At 40.3% G+C, this 26,872-nt stretch overlaps 1 protein-coding gene across 1 annotated transcript in view; it reads right to left on the reverse strand.

The window, feature by feature from the left end:
• KLHL32 (kelch like family member 32) overlaps nt 1-25,367 on the reverse strand; it is a 191,144-nt gene extending 165,777 nt beyond the window's left edge. The window contains exon 1 of the mRNA XM_012769433.3: nt 25,040-25,367. The gene's annotated coding sequence lies outside the window, so the exon portion shown is untranslated. The remainder of the gene's footprint in view (nt 1-25,039) is intronic.
• Nucleotides 25,368-26,872: the final 1,505 nt, after the last annotated feature.

The raw sequence follows: 26,872 nt of genomic DNA on the forward strand, positions 1-26,872 counted from the left end.
GGATCTGGATCTAAGTGAATAAGTAACAATGACAAGTGTGGACAGATGTGAATGGTGGCAGAAAGAGAATGGCACAAAAGGCAGCTGACTAACCAGAACGTCAGAACTGGAGCTATGAACGTTCAACTTAAATGAAGTGAAATGCATGAGAATTTTAGGAATACTCATTCATTCAAAAACAGTTATTAACTCCCATGTGCCACCCCCTCTAGTAGACACAGTTTCAAACAAGATAGACAATGTCTCTATTTTTGAAGAACTTAACACTCTAGGGGGAAGAAACAACAAATAGACAAACAAGAAAACACTGAAACACTGGACAGCAATGAGTGCTGCTACAAGGCACAAAACACCACGATGTGATCCAGTCAATCTGAGTTTATGGAGTTTCAGTGGTTAGGGAAAAGCCTCTGGAGAGAGTAAGTTAATCTAACATATCACTTAATCATCAATAATACTAAAAAATATTCCAAAGTCAGAGATAAGAAAGTTTTTCCACATTATGTTTTGTAATTTGGGAAATGTTTTGAATTGCTACATGACTTTTTGGCATGAGTCAGAAGAGGAGGAGGAGGAGAGTGGAGTCTGTTTTCTTGGCTCAGTCAATAGGCTTGGGTTAGCTCGACAAGTGGGAGGATGAATCTCAGAGAGAATAGCGTGGGGGAGGTCGAGGGGGAAAAGGCTGTCAAATCCATCACAATGACTGAAGTCGAATTCTTCATCAATCCTAATTTTCCCAATGCACAAAATCTATGATCACATAATGTTGTGGGTTTTTTTAAGTATATTCTCTAACCAAGATATTATTGCCTTTTGTGATACCGTATACATAAAACTCCTAAATACTATCAGTGAAAACAAAACCATTATGTTTATTCATGAAGAAACACACTCAAAATATATTCTCTAGTTTCAATAATTGTGTATCACACAAAAAAATAGATGTGCCCACATAAGGACACACCTACATCACAAAAATTTTCCGTAAGTCTCAGGAATTTTCTGATGTCTTGGTTAAATATTTTTTTATCCAAGTCATTAAAAGCAAAACCAACAAGTTTGGACTCCTGGAGAAATTTCTAGGAACACCAACTATGGTGGTCTACCAAGCAGAGGATATGAACCCAACCTCAAGTTTGAGGTGGAATAACTTCCCCAAGGTCACCAACTAGTAAATGGTAGAGTCAGGACTGAAACTGAGACAAGTTAACTACAGTTCACACCTCTCATCACAGACTATATGGCCTCCAGTATTAGTAACACATAATAGCTGGGTTTCAGGGATTTTCCAGAGAGCAAAATCTCATTCATAATTATTCAGTAAGTTCCAAGATGTCACTTATAACAGGCAATTTTCTGAAAAATGTTCAGTATAACCATTTCTCTTTTGGATCCTCTAAAATCTAGCCTTAGATTCCAGAATGGCATCCCGCACCAGGATAAGAGTGCAAACTTTGTAGTCAAACTGTCTGATTTCAAATCCCAACCCACTAACAATATGATCTTGGGCAAGTACTTGACTCCTCTCTGCCTCAGTCTCCTCATTCTATAAAATACAGTTAATAACACTACGTACCTCACAGCATGTTTATAACAGTTAAATGAGTCAATATATGTAATGTACTAAGAACAGTGTTAAGAGCATTAAATCCATGAAAGCATCACCTGTCATCATTATTATAATAGAGTAAGAAAAGCTATTTCCCTCCTCTATTTCATCTCCCCATCTGTACCCCCAAATTACCATCCCTCTATATACTGAGGTGTAACAGAAAGCCTCACAGAAGTGATGTGAAAACCCTGTGAAGATGCTTGGAAGACATTGTTTATGACATTCATCACACAGTATCCTTCTCATGAGAATCCTTGAGAAAGATGTCTTTCTGGTCCTAATATAAAGAATCAAATTGTATCAATGCTCCTGAACACTTGGTTTTATTTGTGCTAAAGAAAAAACTTTAACATAAACTTAAATTAAACATAGTTTATTGAGCAAAGGAAGATTCATGAATTGGGCAGCACCCAGAACCAGAAGAGGTTCAGGGAGCTCGGCTCTGCAGCATGAGTGGTGGGCTTTTATAGGCTTAGAGAGGAAGCAAAGTAAAGAAATTACTTGATTGGTTATAGCTGGGGTACAATCAGTAGAAAGTCCCCAGATGTTAGTTGGTGGTTTCTGATTGGTTAAGCTTAAGTTTCATTTTACTGTTTATATTGGGCTTCAGTTTGCCTATGTAGAAACCCAAGGCACCAGAACCATCTCAGACTGATGGTCTCCCAATTAAATTCTTTTTAACATTTATAAATGCTTTAAATCAAGTAACTAATCAAGCTTCTCATTTTACAAGGACTAAGAAAGTTTAGAATTAAATGTGTTCCCACTCTTAGTAGTTATATAGAAGCCAACATTTTCTCTTATTGTTCATAGCCATTAAATAATTTTATGGCCATTCCCTTTCTTTTTCTTTTACAAGCCATTTCTCACTTAAGCTATCCCTTACTCTTTTTTTCCGTCTAAGTAATCAGACTATGAAATAATCTTTCTGTCCACAAGAATGGGAGAGAGAAGGAGGGGAAGACAGAGTTGTTATCTCATTTAGAACTCACTTCAGGGTCTACTGGGAACAGGGCTGGCAGGAAGGGCAAATAAATAAGGTGAAAATTATAAATTTAGAAGTGTCCTAGTACCACATGGCTCTCTCCCATACTTGGTATCTGCCCAGTTATCAATATCATAAAAAAATTCTCCAGGCCCCTATTCCTCACCATCTATTCCTCACAAAGCAGATATGATAATTTCAAGTTCATGGGTAGTGAAATGACAGACTCTTGACATAAGAATCAGCAAGTATTCATGTAGAGGCCACCATATCCAGGCACTCTTATAGGCTTTGGGGCATATCACAAAACACAGCAGACAAAATGCCTGCCCTGTGGAGCTTAACTTTCTACACAAGACGACAGATAAACATGGCAAATAAGTAAGTTACATGGTGTTCTAGGATGTAATAAGTGCTTTGAAAAAATCAAGCAAAGTAAATGGGATCAATAAAGGATTCATGGAAAAAAAATTTTTTTAACCAGGAACTGAAAAAAAGATGTTATGTATCTAGGTTAGATTGGTTAGAAAAACAGATATTGCTCAAAACAAAAATTTAAAAATACTAAACAAACTCATATTTTAAATACTAAACAAACTCATATTTTAAATGTCTAAAAGCTTATTAATTCTGTTGACAGTGCTTTGGTGAAGTGTACATTTTTTTTCATAAAACAAGATAAATCACATCTTATCATTTGTGTGAACCCTTATTATTTCCCAGGCCACTTAACTGAAAACTGAGATATTTTAAACTGTCAATAAAACATTTCTTGTCTAGCCTTGCACCCCACACTCGTAACTACAGAAATGTCAACTACTCAGGGAAGTCCGGCTCCTCAGTTCCAAGGTTTGTCTCAAGGACTCTCAAAACCGTAATTGCCCTCTCAACCCACACACCCTCACTGATTCACTCTGTGCAACAATGCCCGCTGCTGAATCCACAGGTGCGGACTTTAAAGGGGCCCAGGCTCATGACAAAAGCACTAACAATGGCAGTGGAACCTGTGACACCTCTAAGCAAGTGCAAAACTACTTCTCTGAAGGAGACACTGCTCAAGATGCTCTTTCCTACAGTGACCAAAATTCTAAGTGCCAGCACTGCCCAAGTCACCAATGCTACAGTGCATTCAGGATGCCATAGGGGTTTCAATAAAACAATGATTTTTTAAAAATTCTTTTTTGCTCTTTTTAAAGCATCCCCCTCTTTCTAGGGCTTGGAATTCAGCCAAGAACTCTTGGGCCAGGGGATAATTGGGTGACAGACACTGTGCTGTACTTGGAATTAAGCTTTTGTTCTGACACTGGCTCACACAAAAGCTTAAAAGCTTTTATTCTCTCCACAAAGTCTGTCATCTCTGAAAAGGCCTACCCCATAAGCTTTCCAGACATGCCCCAATCTAGGGTACATGATGGGATTCCTGCCCTAAGGCAGCTGGATGTGGGTTTCCAGCTTTTTGGAAAAAGCATAGTTCTGACTTATGTGGCATCATCATGGTAAGCAATGGAAAGGGTCAGAATTAGCCCTGCTAGGCCTTGTCCACAGTTAGTGCAAACAGCTGGCCCTGCAATGAGCTGAAAGGAGGATGTTTAAAAACAAAAACAACAATAAATAAAAGTAATAGAAGCTACATCTAATCCCTCAAGGAAATGCTTCCCAAATTAAAATTAAAGTCTTTAGAGTAGTTCATGACAAGATATCCATAAATTCAGTACAGAAATATTGAAATTATTCAATATAGACAGAAGTCCTATACTTTAATCATCTATAGAATTATAGTCCAAGAGTTATAAATTTAAGAGTAAAGATGATCATTCTTCCAATGAAGAAAAGTTCTGTGAGTCCATTTTTCCTTCATGTGACTATTTCCTCTTCTGATGAAGAGTCGATCCAAAAAATTCCACCAAAGACAACAGTATTTCTTGTATTTTCCCAAATACAGGAAGGCTATATTATAGTTTCTTGCCACTTCATAGACTTGGAAAGTGTTATACAATCACATTCAAATCTTGTGTTCTAACCCAACGTCACAACTTATTACTCTTGTAATTTGGGCAAATCATTTAGTTCTTATGAGCCAACATTTATTTCTCCATTTAGGCAGGGGTAAAACTACCTCCCCTACAATATTTTCATTGAGACTAAATGAAATGATGAGTTTTCAAGTACTTTTTAAACTATGAGGTACAATATAAGTTTATAGCATCATCAAACTACTGTGGCAGTCAGGGCCACAGTAGAATATTAAATTATTAAGTTCTCTTAATAACTTGAGAAATCTAAGAAAACTAATTTGCCCCCCCCCAAACAGCAGTCCTCACAATCCTATTACATAGTTTTATTTTGTAAAGAAGTTAAAAAACAAAAACAAAAAAAACCCTACTGTCTAAAGTCAAGTAATTTCATCATCCCTATGTAGCATTTTCAGCCAGAATATCTGAATTAAAAAAAAGAATAAAACATCTTATTACTTCCTAGGCTATTCTAGATAATCCTTTTATTCTGGCACCTTGAATCCATGGATGCCTCATAGGTAACATTTTTAATTATTTAAGCACTAGTTAATATTGCTGGTGTCGGCATGATCAGTAATTACTGTCTTAATAATCACAGACATCTGATTCCAGCTGCTCCCATCTTTGATACAACCGTGAGCAACAACCTGGAGGACAGGAACTGACAAGGAATGAATACAGCCGGGGGTCAAATTAATGCTGGTTGTGTGCTAGCTTTCAGTGAGCCACTAAAGTCAGAGACACATGCTGAAAAATGATACCACAGATTCAGAAGGAATTAAAGTTCTGAAAGTCTCATATAAAATAAAATATTTTCTGGGCCAGGCATGGTGGCTCATCCTTGTAATCCCAGCACTCTGGGAGGCCGAGGTGGGAGGATAAATTGAGCTCAGGAGTTGAAGACCGGGCCTGAGTAATAGCGAGACCCCGTCTCTATCAAAAAAAGAAAAAAATTAGCCAGACATGGTGGCACATGCCTGCAGTCCCAGCTACTCAGGAAGCTGAGGCAGGAGGATCACTAGAGTCCAGGAGGTTGAGGTTGCAGTGAGCTAGGGTGATGCCACTGCACTCTACCTGAGGCAACAGAGCAAGATCCTGTCTCAAAATTAATAAATAAATAAAATATTTTCTGAACAGGAGAATGGCTTTTGAATCTAGATCTGAAGAAGCTGGCTAAATAAATCATACCTTCAACAACCTTCTTTTGAGTAATTATAAAAAGAATGCGTCTGCACACTCATTCCCCTGCCAGATATGACTTTTCCCTTCCCCAGATGGCTGGGGTGAGTATCTGTGCATATGGCAGGGGAAAAAAGCAGGAAGCTCAAAGTACTTAACTGTAAAAAGAAGAAGGGAAGGATTATGAAATATGTTTCTGTGAGGCACTGTAGGGGCCATAAAACCAAAGAGCAACCAGTGAGGGAAAGACTTCAGGAGACCTGTGTCCTAGTCTCAGCTCTGCTACTGTCTCTCTGGGCTCCTGGGGCTTCTGCTTTCTTATGCAGAAAGTGGAGGAACAGAGCTGAATCAATCTGTGGGAGAATTCTTTACAGCTGATGTCAAATTATCCAACACCACGGGTCAGCAGGAATAGGTAAAACAGGTGTCAGCCCGTGTGTAGGTCAGGAATCTCCTTGGCAGAACAGTAACAAGTTTTTCTCCTTCTCCTTGGAAACAGAAATAAAAATCATACTACTGGACAGATCCTTATGTGAATGACACCAAGAGACCCAGTCCTTTAACCACTTCAGTGCGAGCGTACTATAGTCAATAGCCACAGATGAACGCGCACGTCGACTTTAGCCGAGAGCTGTGATATGACTTTTCTGATTTTTCATTTATCAAAATAAAATTGTGAACATTTAAAAATAACATAATGAAAACATATATGTTACATTACTTATTCTGATTTACAAGTAAAGCTGCCTGTAAAGTAAAACAAGCGTTTAGTGCTTTAAAGCTTTCCTCATCACACAAAAGCAAAACAGATTCGTCGTCAATGCACAGCACAGACTATCGTGCGGACTATGAGTGCCGGCTGTGGGCAAGGTTCGTGGCCGGTGAGTGCTGTACTAAAGTGCTTAAGAGCTGGTACTAGAAGAATATGAACTCTGTGTTTACCACAAGCCAAATCCATTTTCAGGGAAAGAAAATGGGCCCATCACAGTCCTGTGCCCCAGGATGTGCATGACAATGTGTGTGTGTTATGTATGTATATGTGTGTGTAGGGGCATGTGTGTGCATGCGTGTGTGTGTGTGTGTATAAGTGACAGTGCGCCCCGTCTAGGGGATGGACACACTTGAATCTCTGACTTGGGCGGGGCAAAGGCAATATACATAACCTAAACATTTGAAATTTAAAAAAAGTGAGTGTGTACAGGTAAGGGGTGTGTGTGTGTGTGTGTGTATGTACAAAGGGGGCACAGACAATCCATCTCATTTCTCTCTTCCTTTTTGCCTACTGTCCCTCCTCTAAATCTCTGGCACTGTTTAAGTTTTAAACATGGCATGTGGTCAGCAGAGAGGTAAAACAGGTGCTCTACATATTACTCAGGCTAGCTGAGAAGCTATTCTGCACTAGTGAGTGATTCTCTGCAGAATGGGGATAACAAATGATTAGAGATGGAGGAAGAGAGGGAGATGGTGGCATCAGATTTACCTGGAGAAAGGCTTTTTCAATCCATACTTTCTCCTCTCCCCCTCCCTCCTTGAGATTCTAATTCGACACTGAGGGGATACTCTTAACGCAACACACACACACACTCCTCACAGCTGCATCAAGTTCTCAATGCTAATGTCCTTTTCAGCTTTAACACTTAAAGACGTAGCTTCTATTATTAGTATACTTTCAAATGAAGGAAACACACATCAGATGACCAGAAAACAAAAGGCAATTCTACTAGATAGGTGGCAAAGTAGATGAGGAATTCCAAAATAAGGAAAAATATTGTACAGTAGGGCTAATTGGGAATGGTTTTATGGAGGAAAATGGGTATTGAGCACAGACTTTGCCTGGATGCACAAATGTGGGACTGAGAGAAAGGTGAAGAAACGTGCTGGGAGGCAAAGCATGTGCGAGGTGGCAGGAGTGGATGGAAAGGACGGTGAGGAGGACAGCAGCAATGCAGGGGAAGAGCCAGACCAGGCTGACCAGGGTAAGCAGGGACCTCGGGTTATAAAAGGCAGCAGAGCCCAAGCTGACAAATGGTGACTGTGGAGTCACCACTGGCTGGAAATCAGGAGAATGCACAAATAAAACGTGCTTCAGGAAGCTCTTTCAGACTATGGTGCCCAGGACAGTTCAGAGCAGAAGGTTCTAATGGAGAACTGCGAACAGACTTCACATATGTTACTATATATACAGTATATATGCCACTCTTTCTCAGCCCATATTCATAGTTGCATTTTGTACAGAAATGAGGATCTGGACCATTTATTAGATTCTTAAAGTTATGGGACAACCATGTCCTGCACTTGACCCCCATCCCTACACACAACACAAAAAAATTAAGAGTTCAGAAGAAAGTGTTGCAAATTGTCTTTAGGATCTTCTCATTGCTTAGGTGGGACAGATCAGTAAAGGATAAATTAGAGAAAAAGAACAGCTATGTGATACCATCCCAGGTGATCCTTTGTGCAGCAGGAAACACAGCAAAGGCTCCAGACGGGAGGTAGCCTGAGAAGGAACTTTCTCAGGCTCACTTTCTCAAAAGATGCTTAAAGAGGACTTACATGGATTATGAAGTTGGCTACAACATCCAGTCTTCGCCTGAATGGTTTATGGTCATCACTTCATATCAAAACTCTTCTGCTTATTTTTTAACAGAATCGACGTTTCTCAGAGCTATCATTTCATTTGACTAGATTATATCTAAGTCATTCAAGAAACCTATTTAAAGAATTAAATCAGATTAAGTAGGGCTAATTCTTAATGGAGATATCAATAGGCTTTCAAAAAATACAAGAATCATGATGTATCTTAAATCACATATCAAAATCCATGTTTCACCACTTACTAAATAGAGAGAAGGCTAATTATTTGGAAGGGATATTTTAAAATATCTTAAAATATTTTAAAAACTACTGTCAACCCAGGTTGAAATAATAAAATATACCTTTTTCATTATCTTTATTAAAGTAGCATTGATTTTTTTGAATACTTAAGTTAAATTTAGTTTAATGGAATAGGTAAATCATAAAAGCCATACCTTTAAAAGCATTTACAGATAAATTTATTTAAAAAAAATTCAACCTTGTAAGCAAACCCTTGAAAAAGACTTGAAAATTTGTTTACAAAAGTACAAAGAAGAAATGACACCTAAGAAAGACTAATGAGCTATCAGTGGCACTCTAAATCCTAAGGTGTTAATTATCTGAGATTTCCAGGCGCCTTCTTACCCCAGGTATGCTCGATTTTTGATTGTGCATTTCACATTTCTATTTTTAATTTGTGCATTCCACATCATCTATTAAGCTTTCCTTTCTCTGAATTCCAACAATTTGTGCCTGTGTTAGTGATACTTACATTATGCCTAGATGACTGTTACAGACATATTATTGTCATATCTTTTCTCTCTGCTGTTCTGTGAGTATATTCAGGGCATGATGCACCTCTCACCTAGCTTCCATGTAGATTATCCAATATTGTCTGCTAAATGAATGAGTATACAGTATTTAGAGAGTAGGTACGAATCTTACTGCAAAGACTGGAGTGCAAGAAACAGCTCATTTCCCTGTTTTCTATAATTCATCTTAATTTCTGTTCCACCAGTTGGGAAGCTCTGCCTTTTTGAGGTTACTAAAGTAGGGCTATACTATGTAATCTGGTATTTATGCAGTGGCATAGTGACCAGGTCTAGGATGCAGGTTGCCTGTGGTTTCCAAGTCACCCATCCATGCCTTATCTTGATGGTCATCAAATACAGCTGTCACTTTCATTCTACTTATTGGATATTGGCAGCATACACATCATTAAATGCTCTCTCCTTGAATCACACTACTGCCTTGGCTTCTATGATTCCATTCTCTCACAGTTTTTCTCCTTCCTCTCTGGCTATACGTTTTCTTGCTCCTTTTTTTTTTTCTCTCTCTACTGAATCATTAAGTCCTGTAGTTCCTTAAGATTCATTTTAATTGTCTGCTCTGTCCCTAAGCAATTTCCATCCCAATCAAACATTTTATCACAGGCCCAGAGTCTTCTATGAGCTCCAAACATAAAATGACCTTCTATTTGATATTTTCATTTCAACATTTTAAAGACAGCTCAAATTAGCCAGGCGCAGTGGCTCATGCCTATAATCCTAGCACTTTGTGAGGCTGAGGTAGGAAGATCACTTGAGGTCAGAAGTTCAAGACTAACCTGGGCAACGTAGCAAGATCCATTCTCAAAAAAAATGTTTTAAAATTAGTTGGTATGGTGGCACACACCTGTCATCCTAGCTACTTGGGAGGCTGAGCCAGGGAGATTGTTTAAGCCCAAGTGTTTGAAGCTGCAGTGAGATATGATTGCACCACTGTACTTCAGCCTAGGCAACAGAGACAGTCTTTAAAAAAAAAAAAAAAAGACAGCTCAAATTTAATATTGCCATAACCACACAATTGTATGGTTTAATACTACCACCCATGTAAATGGCACCACCGCTATCCTTATAGTTTATGGAACGTACGTACCTTCACCCATGCTGTTGTAAGAAACGGAACCTTTATCCACGGAGTTGTATGGAACAGCACTTCCAACTAGGCAGCTGGATGCAATAGTACCTCCGCCCCTGCAGTTGTGCAGAATGGCACCACCACCCACACAGATGTAGGAATCATTAGGTTTCTCTTTCCTTCACCCTCAATGTTCGGTACACTACCAAACCCTGAAAATTTTACCTCTTTAAAATGGTCCTTAAATAGTCAATTTCCTTCCTCTGTTCCCACCTCCCTGATGGGTAAGACACTACCATTATCTCTTATATGAACCAGAGCAATGGAATCCAGTGCCTTCCTATACTGATTAGTGTTCTACTGCAATCAGATGCCATCACTAGCATTCCAGGTTCCTGTCACTCCCTGATTACTTTCCAGTGTTCTTAGGATGAAGACTGGAATCCCTATGGGCCCAGGAGTGGTCCTGCCCCACCCACCCTCCAGCACCATTGTCCCCTGCACTCCCTCTGGCTCTCTGCACCCCACTTTACCTTGTTGTTGTCATGTTTCCTCCCAGCCCTGCAACGGACCTCTGCACAGATTTTTTTTATCCCTTTGCTTGAAACATTCTCCCCTCTCTCCCTGTCATCTCATTAACTTCTCATGTCCTTCAAATCCCTAGCCCACCTCCTCAGGGAAGGATTCCTCTCCAACCCCTAGAGCAGGTCAAAACACCGAGCTTTACACTTTTCATAGCACCATGAACCTCTTGTTCTCAGCATTTATTTCCATCGTATAATAATTTCACCCTTATATGTGAGATCATGTGATGAGCGTCTATCTCCTCCACTAGAGTGTCAGCTCAGAGATGACAAGGCCCTGTCTCCATCACCATGAATCATCAGCACCTGGCACAGAGCCTGACACTTGACAGATGCCCAGTAACTGCGTGCCGAATGAGCATTCTTGACAGCCTAGAATAATATTAATGAGAAAACTGGCATGCTTTTAAAAGCAAAAACACCAAAGGCAGCATACTTAAGAAGTGACAACAACACAGAACACTTTTCTAATTTTCATCCTGAAATGAGAACATGGGATCACACAAGCCAAATCAGCTGTGGCCCATGTGTCACAACTGTTTGCTAGCATCAGAGTCCAAGGACTGGAAAAACGTAGATGGTGGTCAAAAAAGATTGCCAATATTCACATTACCCCCGTACCCACAGAGTGGTGATAACAGGAAGAAGGGCCTGCTCTTCCCAAGGAAAGGAGAACAATCATTAGCTCCCTGGGCCCTCCCATCTCACTTTAGAATAATCTTAACAGTCAATAGCAAAAAACTTACTGGGTGCTGACTTTGTGCCAGGCACTGGACAATGAAATTAATGTACATTATTGTACGTGAGCCACATCATACTGCAGAGTAGGTACAACCGTCTCCATAGTATAAAGGAGAATATGAGGGTTCAGGAAACAAGTTACTCTCCCAAGACCAAATACCTAGTATATAAAAGAACCAGGATTCAACCTAGGGCTGTCCATCTTCAAAGCCATTCTGTCAGTGCACGTCCCCTCCCGACCACCGCTGCCGCTGCAGGAAGAAAAAAAGGAAGCTACAAGCAGCCAAGCCTACTGGCTGTGTAGGAGCTGGTGAACGCGGTGCAGTCCAAAGGCAGCCTTAACGTCACTGGTCACCAAGAAGCAGCAGAGCAGCCAGAAGCAGCAAAGAGCACAGAGAACGTTGGGTATGACATCTGTAACACACCAGAAGCACGTGAGAAGGCAGTGGCCCAGAGGAGAAGGTTTCCACTGTGGGGTCCAGCCTGGCCCAACACCACAGAGAGCCCTGCCAGGGGCCCCAGGACCCTCTGTCAGGAACGAGAGTGGACCAAATGGAGCTGAAGTCTGGTCCTGACGCTGGCAGGCCTTAGCCAGACATGTTTGGTTTGTTTCCACTATGGGATTCATTGTCCTATAACTTTCCTTTAATATGCTCATGGCCAGAGAAAAACCTTGGTAAATGTATAGTATTTTGTGTATATTTTGAGAATACCCAACTTGGGAAAACATATACAGATAAATTACTGGATTCTTTCAAATAGTCGACTCCTAGAGGCTTTAGGGCTTTTTTTTTTCTTTTTGTTTTTAATAAACTGCTCATTTCTTGACAAGGAGGCTTAGGTACCAGACATACATAACACTAAAGGTTGTCTAGATATCAGTATTTCCTGACAGCATGTTTATTTACAGAGCCGGAGAAGGAGAGACAGTCCACCCTGGGAAGAATCAGAAGGCAGGTGGGGAAATGTTTTTTGAGACTAATTAAGCCACTAAGTCTTAACCCTTTGCACTCGGATGTCGAGTGTGGATAATGTTGAGTGGATGTTGAGAAAAAAGCAAACAAGTGCAAAGGGTTAAAGAATCACTGGAGGTTTTTAGAAAGGAGAGATGATGGAAGCCAAGTTTCTAAAGATACTACCGACAGCAGTCCATAGGAAGGGCTGAAAGGAAAAGGAAAGTGGCACAGACAGACCATTAGGAAGCTGAGGGCCCGAGTTGCAGGGCAGCTGTGAGGACAGAGGAGGACACACAAGGTAGCCAGAAGACAGGCTGGGAGGGCCTAATGACTGATGCCATGTTCTCGCACATAACTGAGTGAAGAAATCATGGAATCATTCATAAACAGAACACGTGTGGGGAGTCAGCTCATCTCCCAAGGAGCCTGGGGCAGTGGAGGGACTCACCCAGAGGACCCAGCAACGTCACCCAGCACACACGGACAGAGCAGCAGCACCCCCACACCTCTTTCCCATTTCTACCCAGCCCCCACATGTCCTGCCACGCTGGTTATCTGAAAATAAGGTCAGAAGCACAGGTATTAATGATATGGTGATGTTTGAATTCCACACAAACATGCAGCTCCTTCATCCATTCAACCCACACGTGCTGAGCACCGTGCTAAGCAAGCACGGTGATGCAAGGCCAAAGAAGATCAATATTCAAATGGCTAGAAAAGGCAAGCTTACAGATGCAGACTCACACGAGAGGTTGCCTAGGATGGGGTGGGAGTGGGGAACAACTGCAAGTGGGCACAAAGGAACTTTTGGGAATGACAGAAATATTCTAAAACTGGATTGTGGTGATAGCTGCACAACTCTGTACATTTCTTAAAAGGCTACTGAAGTGTACAATGGTGGTCTTTAATGGTATATAAATCTTCCCTCAGTAAAGCTGATTTTAAAAAGTGATAGGAGCTGTGGAAAAAAATAGTACAGGGTAAGGTAAATTGAGAGTGAAGGGGTGGGGATGTGGGAAGGCTGCAGTTTTACATAGGGTGATCACAATGGGCTTCACTGGGAAGGTGACATTTGAGCACAGACCTGAAGGAGGGGAGGCGGTGAGCTCGGGAGTAGACGGGAGAAGGAGTGCTACAGGCAGAGGAACCAGGAACAGTGGTCGTAAGGCAGAAAAGGAGGGAGATGGTGTAGAGGATGCCAGTTCTTGGGATGAAAGCCGCTGCAGTTTTGAGCAAAGAAATAACATTACCTAACTCGGGTTTTGAAAGGATCACTCTGGCTGCTGTGTTGAGAAGACTCTTAAGGAGGCAAAGGAGACTAGTTGGGAATCTGTCACAGTAATTTGAGCAAGAGGGGACACGGGCTGGGACATGGATGATCGTGGAATGTGGTAAGAAATGGTAAGATTCCGGGTAGACTTTAAGGGTAGAGCCAACAGAATTTCCTCCCTGCTTGAATGTGAGTTATGAGAGGAAGAAGCCAAGGATGAGTCCAAAGTTTGGGGCCTGAGCTCAGAGCCAAAGACGGGAAGACTCTGGATGAGGAAGATTTTGGAGGAAAAACAATTTAAAGCATGTATGGGAAGCTTTGCTACTTAGTCATATATATATGCCAAAATCACTTCATGTAGTTTTGGTGACATTTTTAGAAGGCTGCCTTCACTACAGGATAAGTTTCCTTCCAATCCATTCATTAACTGAGGTCTTTTAGAGAAATGAGTGGCCATGCAAAAGTAGAAATGTCTATTTAAAATCTTAATTCTTACCTTGTCATTAGTTATAGGATTGCTGAATAGCTTATTTTCTTATAACTTCTTAGTTATATTTCTAATGATATTAGACTTAACCTACCTGTAAAGGTAGGTTAACCTACCTGTAAAGGTCCTACTGCTGGTCCAAGCTAACCAACAAAAAGTGCAGTGACAACAAATGGTAGTCACTCATCTCTGAGCAATTCTCTTAAAGAGGGTCAGCTGAGCTAAGAAAGCGCTTGATAAATGTTGGGATAAATTAATGAAATCCCCCTACTGTGACAGAGCAAATTCAAAAAGGGACACAAAGAAGTACCAAAATTCAAGGTCACTTTCTCTTGAGATTTATTTCTCCTTAGTAGAAACTGTGAAGAGATGAAGTAGAAGAGGTTCATATTCTTGTCTAGAGAATTAACTAATACCTACTGTCATTTCATGCCATAACATACAGATTCTTTTTTCTTTCACTTCTAAATTTGTATACATATGTTTGGTCATCTCTTATTTATTCTGCACGTTTGGCCAGTGGATGTCTCTATGTGGTCATTATCTTTAATACACAAGTTAGAAATACACATTAGACTCAGCAGCTGTGTGCAAAGCTATTACTTCCTATAATTTTTCACAGATGGCCAAAAAAGATGATTTTGGTAGAATGGCCTAATGCTAACCAGCTAATGATGCTGCAGCCTCAAAATCAACTGATGGTAAATGCTGTTTCACAGTTAGTGTTCCCTCTCTTTTCTCTTTCTCTCTCAATCGCTCTCTTCCTCGGTTGTCATTGACATCAAAGACAGAAGAGTCCATCCTTATTTTAATTTGGCAAAGTTCTACACACAGCATTTTACCTGATTTTCTAGGGAGAGGGGAAGGTATAAATAATAAAACAATAATAAAACAATTCTTGTTATGAAATGGTTATTCTTCAGGTCAAAAGATTTTTGTTCAATTCAAAAGTATTAGAAAGTAATAAAAACTTTACTACAATAGGAATTAAGCTGGTTTGTACCTCACTCACTATCAGGGAAGCCATCACAATAGCAATAATAATGATCAAATTACCTTAAACAGATAAACGTAAGTACGGTATCTACCCTTCTCTCATATATTCACACACCACAAGATGACTTCTCTTAAAGTTACAATTAAGCAACTTATCACCATGCATAACCTTGATCATTTTTGTAGATGTCTTAAATTCATTTATATGTTCACAGGCTGTCCAATGGCAAGGTTTATTTTTCTTCTTTTCTGTATACTGGTGCTTAACAATTGCATATCTCCTCAAAATGTTTCATATTCAAAAACCACATCTTGATCCTTCCCCAAAATAAAGAGCAAACTACAATTTAAAATTATAGCTTCTCTGCTCCCCAAATACTGCTGTATCTATACTATCCTGCAGCAGTTCACAACCAACCTGTTAATCAATGACTCATAAGATTTCATCCACAGTAGAAATGGCATTCCCCAGTTGGCTTATATAATGCCATATAATCACTACCAATGCTCTAAATCTAAAAAGATACAAAATAAAAAGCATCTGATTTTATCTTATGCAGAAATGTACATTTTTAATCAATCTAGCTACTATACAGATAATATAACGAAGCTTTATAAGGATACTCTCTGCAGCAATCCACCTGATTAGTTGTATACAAATGTGAGTGGAAAATTACAACCTCTGTTTCAGTAGTAAAGACCCTAATCGCACATTATTAATTCTCTCCAGATGGGGCACTTGGTTAGTAAAGAACTGCCTGCATTGTTTAAATGTCCACTAAGGATCTGGAGAGCTGTGACCTCAGAACTGATTTAACTTGTTATTTTTTTTATTAAGTGTAAATGACAGGAAAGCTGAGTCCAACAACCAGGTGGCATGGCTGGTCCCTGGGAGGTAGGAATAAGCAGCAGAGTGTTAGCAGGTCACTGTGCTCTAGTACACAGCTCCCAAATTATTCTTGTCATCAGAATCACTCTAGTAGGATTTCTTAATACACAAAAGGCTCAGTGCCGATGCAGATTCTAACACAGTTAAGTATAGAGGATCTAGCAATCTACATTTTTAAAACAACTCCAGGTCATGCTGAGGATCGGCCTAGTTGCAAACCTCTGGATTGCACTTATTTGTAGAACAGTGGTAAATATATGATATTCTAAAGCAAGGTCCTAGAATGGCTAATCAAAAGCAATAACAGCACTCAATATAAACACAGCACTTTTTGAATATATCTAATTTTACTCTCATGAACAATGGTGTGAGAAAAGTAAGATTCTTTCTGTTTTCCCAATTTATATAGAAGGAGACTTAGGTACAGAGTTCTGAAGTCAAGGTCACTCCAAGCCTCCCTACTGAGTGGAAACTCAAGAAATCTGACTCCACCTGCCCTTGCTATCCCAATTCACTCATTGTGTCCACCCCACCTTACTCCACAGAAATACTACCAGTGAGGGGTTTTCAGTACTTCTCTGTGACCCAAGCAACCATAGATGGAGCGGCCTTAAGAAAAGGCCTTATTAACTCTGGCACTTCCATTAGGGAGCCCTGAGACTGGCCAAGGAGGGTCATGTGGGTCCTGGGAGATGACCCTCTGTCCTGGCTCAGCACTCGTAGGTGTGCTACCACATGGAAAGGCTCTCTCCTGAAACTTTCAATATGTTCCCATTTCTGAGATCAACCATGAGGCTCCAGATACAAAAAGAAAAGGCACTGAATCCTAAGAAGGTTCTTAAGAGCAGTAATACCTGGGCTTCCTAAACATCTTGGTCAACAGTTGGCCACTGACACGGAGGACTCACTTAATGTTGACATGCCAAGTGTTCTTCTTCCATCCTTGCTGCTGTCCCTTCATCAAATAAAGGACTAGTATAACAATAGCTGCTGACTGAGGCACTGCAAGTTTCCAGATGAGCAAAGAATGGACAGCAACCACAGGATATGGATTTCCAACAAGTGTCCATATAGAGAAAGAACTCCAAAAACACAGTGCCCCAATAGAAAAACACAATAACCAAGGCACATATTTAAAGAGAACTGGGAATTTCATGCCCCATTAGGTCCAGGGGTAAAGCACATCCTTATTTTCAAAGGCTGTATTAGGATTAATGCTACTACATAGTTAAACCACATAACTAACTCCTCCTGTCCTAATTCCATGCTCACCAAACCCTTGCCCATCAGGCGAAAATGTGCCAGCCAAAGAATTCCATCCACATCAGCAAACCCCTTGGCAATTACATACAGAGAATACATCAATATTCAATGTTAAAGCAATTCATAAAACTTAATGACAACAAATTAACTGCAGACTTCTGATGAGCAACACTGATAGAACAACATGAAACACAGAAATCAAAAATTGACAACTTACTGAAAGATTACAAGGCCAAAGAAGGGAAATTTATCAGAAAAAAAAAAAACCCTATGGATGACACTAAGATTCACAAATTAGAATTTCAGTAAAAAGTCAAGTTAAATGCTGTGTAGAAAGGCCTAAGTACATGAGTCATATGACATTTGATCAATTAGGAAGCCTTATATGTAGATGATATTAAATACCTGGAAGAAACAATAAATAGCTTTGGCTCAAATCTAAAGAAGATAAGCTATGCCCAAACTAAATCAGATTGTAGGTAATTAATGTTTTCATAGAAGAAGAAACCAACATTGATTCCCTATTTCTTTAGGCTTTGAATTCTAAAAAAAACCAAAAAGCCAATCAGCCACAGCAGCTCAAGGACATTGGGCTGGGAAAGACTAGTGAATCTTTTCACAGCCGAAGGGTTATTTGATTATATCTACACCATTGCCTATCACAAGAATAGCATTAAAAAAAAGTCTCCTTTCAGGGAATGTCAAACAGAGTAAATGAGGAAGCAAAGTCAAAGAGAGACTCTATCAAAATAAATCTCTTCCACTCAGATATCTACCTCAATTATGAACCTAAATTTCCAAAATAATAACCATAGCTGTCACTTGGGGAGTGGTTGAGAATAAAGCCAGTATCTTCACATTTAGAGTAGGCTTTTCTTTAGAGTTATATGATTTTGTAACTTTGCTGGTCTGTGAAGGTGATACAAACACAAGACCTGGCACTGATGTCATCCTGGTTACTATATTTTTCATCCTAGAATCCACGCCTCATTATAATTCATATCCACTATAAAATATTTTTTACTGTATCCTTTTCTAGAGTCATAAAGAAATGAGTAAAGGATTTTCTGTCTTCAATGATCACAAATTTATCATTAGCAATTCCCTATGACTTTCTTATTTCAGGTATTTAAAATAATGTTACTTACCAACTACTATTAATAAAAATATATCTGAATTATGAACTTGCAATATATATTTTAAAAACATTGAAATAAATAAATACATGCCTACATACACACCAGGTATAAGCAGACCACATTTACCACAAGAAATAGTCTTTTCTTTAGGGATGTGCTTTTAATGCATTTTATGATGAAAATGGAATTTAGTTTGGTCTATATGATCCTAAAATTTACTGTTCAGATGAACCTCCTACAAATGTTCTTTGTTGTCAGCAGTGTAGGTGGGCTGTTAGTAGTTCTCACTGCTGTCTGGGTTACCCCTATGCCCTTAAGTTAGGGGGTGATGCTGAAAAGAGCCAAGACATACTGCATACTAACCACATCTGTACTCCCAGGTTGTTGGAGACCCAAGTGATATTTAAATGCAGAAAAATTATCCTGACATTTTTGAGAGTGAGGAGTTAGTTGCTGGTTGGGAGCGAGGAAGGGGTGAGGTAATGATACAGAGAAAAAAGTAAACAAAATGGATTTAACTAGAAAGTATTCTCTTTGGGAAGGTTTTAATCCTATCTGACTTGAAAGAGAATTTGAGGAGTATTTTCTTTGAGCCTGGTGAGCTTTTGACCTTTTCATAAAATTTACATAATTCAGCATGAAGGGAAACCCCTAGTTGTCTAGAAAGATGTAGGCAACTTGAAATTGACCTTGCAGAAAAGCTAGGAGCTCTGTACCCGCCAGGTACTTGATGCTATTATTAATTCCACGGGGGACACCAGGGGCAGCTCTGTGCTTTTCACAGATGCAGATCCCTGAAGAGATCCCAGAATAGAGCCCAGAGAGCTGCCTAGGAAGGAGGAAACCAACTGACCCTCCCTCCTTTTCCCTGTAGCCAGACTGGTGTTCTGGGAATTGCAGAAAAGAGGGAGAAGTGGCTTGTCAGAGAGAAAAGACACCATTAACCTCAAGATACACATCCCTCTCCCTGGGCGAGCCTGCTCAAGCAGTATGCTACATGACTAAAAGTTCCTTAACATAAAGGCGCTAGCTCCTCTCTAGGGCTGGCGCACCAGATTAAAACATTTTATATGGTGCAGGAAATTTAAATGGATTCTACCATCATTCTGAGGAAGACAAAAAGGGTGGAAAGGAAAGGCAAGAGGAAGGAATGAATAAGTACTGAGTTTGTATTATGCACTAGGCATTGTGCTAGATGTTTCTATGCACACTTTATTTAATCTTAAAATAGCCCTGTAATCTAGAATTCCCATTTTTACAGATGAAGAAAATGAGACTTAGAGAGGATATATAACTGGACTGTGAATTGCAAAGCCAAGAAGTACATAAATTTTAGTACACAAGTACACAAGATTTAGTACACAAATGCAGGCGCTAAGGCTCATGTTCTTCTGGTTGTGCCATGCTACCTTATACTTTCAATTGTAGAACTAAAAAATCATAAATAATAAGGCTTCTAAGTAACGATTTAAAATCTAAAACTTGTGTCATAAAAAATTGCAAAATGCCTCCTCCACTGCTCTTATTGTCTGTGCTATTAGCATTGAATATGTTCTCACTGAAGCAATCAGCCAGGATGGGACTACTTATTCCATCAATATCCTGTATGCCAAAGCAGTTGTACTGTCTGGGTGGGTAAAGGGGGGTAGCCCTGCTACTAAGTAACTGGAACTGGCTCATTTGGCTTGGAATGTAGAACATATTATACCTCAAATAAACATGTAGGAGAATGTTGTCAAGAGTCCATGAAAACTGCCAAAGACTTTCCTTCTTCATTTAAAAATCATCTTATCAGGTCGGTGATTTCAACCTTGCAAGGGAAAAAGCTATTTTAGACAAATTTACAGCTTTCAATGCTTTCTGCCATATGCGGAACTAATCTGACTCCAAGTCAAGTTTGCAAAACTGTTTTTTTTTTACATAGTTCTCTTAAAACTCTCACCAAAATTCATAGTGCCATATGTCTAAATCAAGTTAAATTAAATGAATGCATTGCAATGTGCATATGAAATAGAGAAAAAACAAAAGAAATATGAAGAAAGTTTGCTCAACTTGCTCAAAGTAAAGATCTTGAAGGGTTTGGGAATGAAGGATCCAATTAGAAATGCCAGAACCAGGTGAACAAAATGCCAGGAAAAAGGTGAACAAAATGAATTCCATCTACTAATTCCCAAAAAGAAAGAAAGATGTTCTAGGATAAATTCTAAAGTTCTACTCTGCAAATTGGAAGAAATTCTGAAATAGTGAGAACCAGTCATATAAGGACAGAAGGGAGAGCAAGGCACTCCCTGACACAGAGACATAGCCAAGTCTATCTCCACTGTCACCAAAAAATCCTATGTAATAAGAAAAATGGGCTCCTTACATCATTCATAACATTTTCCACTATATGCCAAATATATCCATGAAATGCAAATCATATTAGCTTACATTGTACTGGATGGGAATTAAAATCCCTCCAACTTTAAAGTGAATTCCTATTATGCCAAATGTCCCCAGTACTAGACTCTAGCTATGACGTTTCCTATTTTATTTCATTCTATTACCTGTGACTGTCATTCTAACTAGTAGCTCTCCCACCCAGTCATTGCAGATCTAGTACTTAAATCCAAGTCTAACTCCCACTTGCTAACTCCCACATTTCTTTCAGATCTCCATTCAGGTAACAAATCAAAATGCTGACCCAACTGGATCAAGAGCACAGTACATTTATCTGTCACCAAAGGCTTCTGTCTGGATTTGAGTATAGCTTTTCAAATGGCTAACACAGAGCTTACATTTCTCCTTACTTGTCCCATAGATATAAGACTTCATCAAAAAGTATATATGACAGTAAGAACTCTTATTTATAGGAGCCCCCTTAGCCTCCAAGTCTATGACTCTACTAAAAGAAAATGATTACTCTTTTATCTAATTTGCCAGAATCTTCTCCTAATTTTGAAAATGCAAGTATGTTGTCCACTCCAACTGAAGTCACATAAAATATCTATGTGTGCTCTTTCCACAAAAAAGTGATATGAGAAAAATTATATGCCAGCCACTAGACATTAAAAATGCAGACACGTGACAGTATTTCATGGGTATTTATTGTGTACCTTCTCCAATTCTTCTCTTTAGCTACAACTCCTTTCCTAGTCTCCTTCCTCAATTTGTCTTCCTCTGTCCCCTCACAGTCCCATCTTCTTGCTGCACGTCATCTTAAAGACCATACTTCTTCCACTAAAATTAGCTCATCAATATTAGATATCATTAGCATCATCCTCTCAACTCATATTTCCAACTGACTATCTGGCAGAGCCTCCAATCTTTAAGTAGCTACAATGATCTTTACTTACTATAATCAGACCAAGCCATCAAGCTCCAGGAGCAGTACATTTGTTTGCTCTGTATCATCAAGGACAGAGATGGTACCTCCACAGCACTCAGCCAGGACCTTGTTACAAAAGTATTAACTAACACCTGGATAACACCTGATCCTTTTTAGGGGTGCAACACATTTCTATAAAATGAAAACCAAAATTCCTTTATTTACTATTAAAGCATCCTTATGGCAGGTGTTTTTAGAATAATAGATAACCACTAGAAGCCACACTATTCAAATCCATTGCCTTTTTTGTAAACTCCATCTCTGGACCCACAAAAGAAACAGTGCAAATAAAATAACACCTCTTGGTGACTTGCCTGCTTCAGTGAAGTCCACAGACTTCCATTTCTATAGCTCTAGTAGAAACTGAGAAAGTGGCACCTTTTCCAAAAGTATTTGCTTCATTATAAGATACTATTGTTTAAGGCAAAAATAGCATTTTCTATGCCAGGGAAATAGAACTTAATGCCCCTTTGAATTCCCACTACGTTTTTGTTCCTCTTGCATTTTGCAATATTCCATGGTGGGTCTTAACTTATTACCTAACACCTTAATAAGTTTTCACTAAAAGGCTCAGAATGCTCCATTTTCTGACCAACTTTTTATTATACCTCTTCTCACAATGGCAAGCACTCCACTGACTTTTTATATACTTCTTTGCCCTATGCCAAGAAAAATACTAAGCCATGAACATAAGTTTTAAACTACAGATGCTTTTATTTCACCAGATTCAAAAATTCCTATTTTGCAGCACTTTATATTTCTTCATTTTCTGAGATAGAGGAGAGATCTTAAAACAAACTTGGACCTTAATATCAAAATCAGAAAACTCCTGATCACTCTCATAATGATGGAGGTATTTGTTTTCATCAGTATTTTATTAGAGAATAAGAGCTTAGAATTAGATGAGACCTCAGTAGTTACAGACTGCAAAATAGCAGGCCACAGGCCAGATAGGACCCAGATATACGTTCAATGCGGTCCTTACAGCTTTTAAAATTAAGGACACTTCTCATTAAAAAAAAAAAAAAAATCCAGACATTTCTGTTTTCCATGAGAAACCAGCATGTTTTAGAGCCTGGGTAGTAGTAACAATCAGCTGCAGTAGAGTGGGAACTGCCTCCTTTACAGTGGTTTGCAAGTTCCAGAGGCCATAAGTCCATACTCTTTCTCCCACGTGTCCTCTACTGGGCCTGCTCCACTCTTTTACTGCACCTGTCAGGCCCCTACACACATCTGAAATACAGACACAACCTTTTTTTTTTTTTTTTCAAAGCAAAGAGCCGGGATCCAGAAAGGGCTTCCCCACAGGACTGCCCTGTCACTTTTGGGTTCCCCAGCTTTAAACTGAAGGTAACTTCTTGACCTCACAAGGCTGTTAGGAGAATTAAAAAAGAAGTGTATGAGGCTAGGTGTTGTGGCTCACGCATGTAATCCCAGCGCTTGGGAAGCGGAGGCAAGACTGCTTGAGGCCAGTAGTTTGGGAGCAGCCTGGGCAACATAGCGAGACACTGCAAAAAAATTTTTTTAAAAAAATTAGCTAGGTGTCGTGGATTGAGGAAAGAGGATTGCTTGAGCCAGGGAGTTTGAGGTTGCAGTGAGTCATGATGACAACACTGTACTCTCTAGCTCAGGCAACTGAACGAGACCTTGTCTCAAAAAAAAAAAAAAGTGTATGAAAAGTGCTTTGTAAACTGCAATGTAATGTTTGTCATCATTAATCATCTCCCAGAGCTGTGAGTTGCATAAATCCCTTCTACCTACCATTATTTTGATTCCTTGTTTCTCATATTATTATAGTACATATAACACAGTTTAAAATCTAGATTAAGAGACATTTATTTCCTTGCTTCACTTAACAAGGAAAGATGAACAAATATCAAAGGAAAGCAAAATGAATTTTTGAATGCCAGTGGATCTTTAGCAGGTCATTTTTATTTGTGATCTGGTATGAAATTAGCGCAAAATGTAATTACTGGATTGCTGATGCCTTCAAGTATTGTGTTGTAAGTTCACCCACTAATCGCCTGAAGCCTCAAAACAAAACTGAAGGTCCAGGTATTAGAGGCACCTGTGAGATAGGAGCACTGACCTCTTCCATGGGCCATTCCACTAAAGAACCCAGCTCCATCAGAGGGGGGGAAATAAACTACGCTTGAATATAAGCTCTACTAGCTTAGACTCTAGAGTATAAGCCATGGCACACTATTTCTATAGACATAAAGATATAGATATCTCAAAAAAATCAGTAAGACATCTGAAAGAAAACAGAATCATTTCAGAAATGGGCAGAGGTGCAGAAAATTGCACTTAAATAATGATGCAATGGATACAGAAATGCTGAGATGTATGTTACGAATGTTATCTTGTTACGTTACGAATTCACAAATATGTATTCTTTTTGTGGTCAATTTACAACAGATGATCATCCATTAATTGTGGGAAACCACAATTAAACCATCTGCGTTTAATGTTAAGATAATCACACCTAAGTAAACTGTAAAATAGAACTGTAAATACAGGAGAAGGATTTAAATTGGAATCAGCTTTCTTTATAAGATCTCCAAAATGGGAGTAATTTATGATTCAAGACACAATCCGTTGAAAAATTCATCTGACGAATCCTTTATAAGCATACCATCTCGTGCAATTACGGCTTTTCTGGAAGTTGAATGAAACCGTCGCTTGAATACAGATTAATGAATGCCAAATTACCACCAGGTCCTCGGTGGATATTTTACTTTAAAAATCAAAATAAATACCAGCATAATTTAAGAAACCTGTATTTTCAATAGATGTCCCAAGGCTGATGTTTAAGCAAGTCTCCTTGGCAACCAAGGAGCACAGCACATACTGGGCTGGGGGGAAGGGAAGAAGGGGAGAGCAACTCCAGGGTTGGAAGCCTAAGTAACCCGAGTAGTAATTGCTCCCGCTAGACGACGCTGGCAGGGGCTGCACGGGCTGCGTGCCCCTGAAATTCCAACTCCGGGTCTCGCCCCCACGGACGCACCAGCAGTCTCCCACCCTCTCCCTCGGGTCTGCAGGCACCAACCCCGAACAGGTTACAAGGAGAGAGACGGGCTTACCCGATGGGGTGAGCGGTCTGCTGTTAGGTACCCGAGGCGGCAGCGCAGACACCGGGCTCTCCCTGATGCACAATGGCTCTGCTTCGCCCCACAACGCTGAGGTTAAGAGAACCCGCAGTGGCTTCGCTCTGCTGGTTAGGGGACGCAGTAGTGGAAAACGAGCGCGCCAGCGTGTGTGTCTGTGTGTGCGCGACTGCCGGCGCGCTCCCGGACTCTCCCGCGAGGAAACTGTTCCCTAGTAAATAAAAAGCACCAGCCAGCACTGCAGGTGGCACGTCCGGCTCGCTCCGCCCCAGGCGGCCGCGTCAGCTGGGAGACGCACCTCTGGCAGCCCCCGGGGCTGGTTCAGGCGCCCGAGCGGCTCCGCCCCCTCCCGCCCCCGGCGGGCCCGCGCGCAAGCTCCCCCGGCCCCACGCAGCCCGGCCGCCCGCGAGCCCGCGCGCACGCTCCCCGCCCGCCCCGCCCGCCCCCGCCGCCGGCGAGCCGGCGCGCGCCCGCTCTCCCCGGAAGTCCCCTCCTCCACGCCCCCTCCTGGCTCTCCGGCACCTGCGCCGCGGGACCCTGGGTAACGAGCACCGCCTGCAGCCGCAGCTGCGATGACCGAGACCCTGGGACCCAACCTCATCGCCCCAGACCCCCTTCCCAGGGCCGGCGCGCCACCTGCGTGAACAGACGCCGTGACCCTAACTTGGTGTGCTCTCCTCTACCTAACCCTGCTAACTTCTGAAGTTCCAATTGCCTCTATTTGTAGCAGTCCTACGGTGGCCCTCCTTAGGATGATACACTTTATGGTACTGTCGAGAACAGATTCGAAGTAACTTTAAGAAATGACAGGGGGACCAACCCCCCCAGAGGTGAATAGAAGCCCCAAACCTAGGAATGAGGAAGGGTGTTTGGTTACAGCCAATTCAGCATTAAAACGACAAACAACCCCAGAACACCGCCATAAATTCCAGGGCCTGGCACGCTCTTGTGCCACGCATGGGTCATTCATACCACTCTTATGTAAAACATGCTGAGAAACTAACACTTAAGCAAAGCCGGTAATTTTAGTAATTCCACCATTGAATTGAAAATCTTGGTCAGACGTGAAGTTAAGACACCAGGAGCAGTAGAATGTAACTCTAAATTGTAGTAAACTATATTTTGTGGAAGTTCAGGGTTTAAATTGCTACAAAGATGGAATTTCACAGAATGTTAAGTCCTTGCAGTTAAGTCTCTTGCAGGTTTATGTTCTTCCAACATGGGCTAGGATCAGTGTCCTGATCTATTTTGAGATATCCTTAACATTCTCATTAATCTCAAATGAATGGTTTAGCAATTGTTTTCCACTTTTAGACACAGAAGATTTCTGGATCTGTTCGTCTCCCCTTGGACCTGTCTTGCTTCCAGTGCTTCATTCCCATAGTTTTGATATTAGGACTTTAGGATGCTGGGTACCTACTTATCTAGCAGTCCTGGACACCAGGATACATGCTGGGGAAAAAATAACAAACAATTGAGTGCAAATATTAGGTACGATGTTTTTCCCTAGGATTTTTCATATGCAACTTGGTATTTTTATTGGGTATTGTTTTATACCAGAAAATCAAATGGGAAAACATGTTTGAAAATATTGACAATGTCTGGTGTCAATAAATAAAATACTTCTTTAAGATTCATAAGGTATTCATCACTAAAGTGAGTATACTTAAAATTTTAAGCCCATCTATATGGATTGGATTGTTTGTTTAGAATAAACAGAAGCTATTTATTAAATATAATTAAATAGAGCAAAGCATATAACTGCATGTAAACAGGGAAAAAACTTTGTTTCAATTCACCATGTGTGTG

This window comes from Microcebus murinus, chromosome 5, assembly GCF_040939455.1.
Source record: "Microcebus murinus isolate Inina chromosome 5, M.murinus_Inina_mat1.0, whole genome shotgun sequence".
Taxonomy (NCBI): Eukaryota; Metazoa; Chordata; class Mammalia; order Primates; family Cheirogaleidae; genus Microcebus; species Microcebus murinus.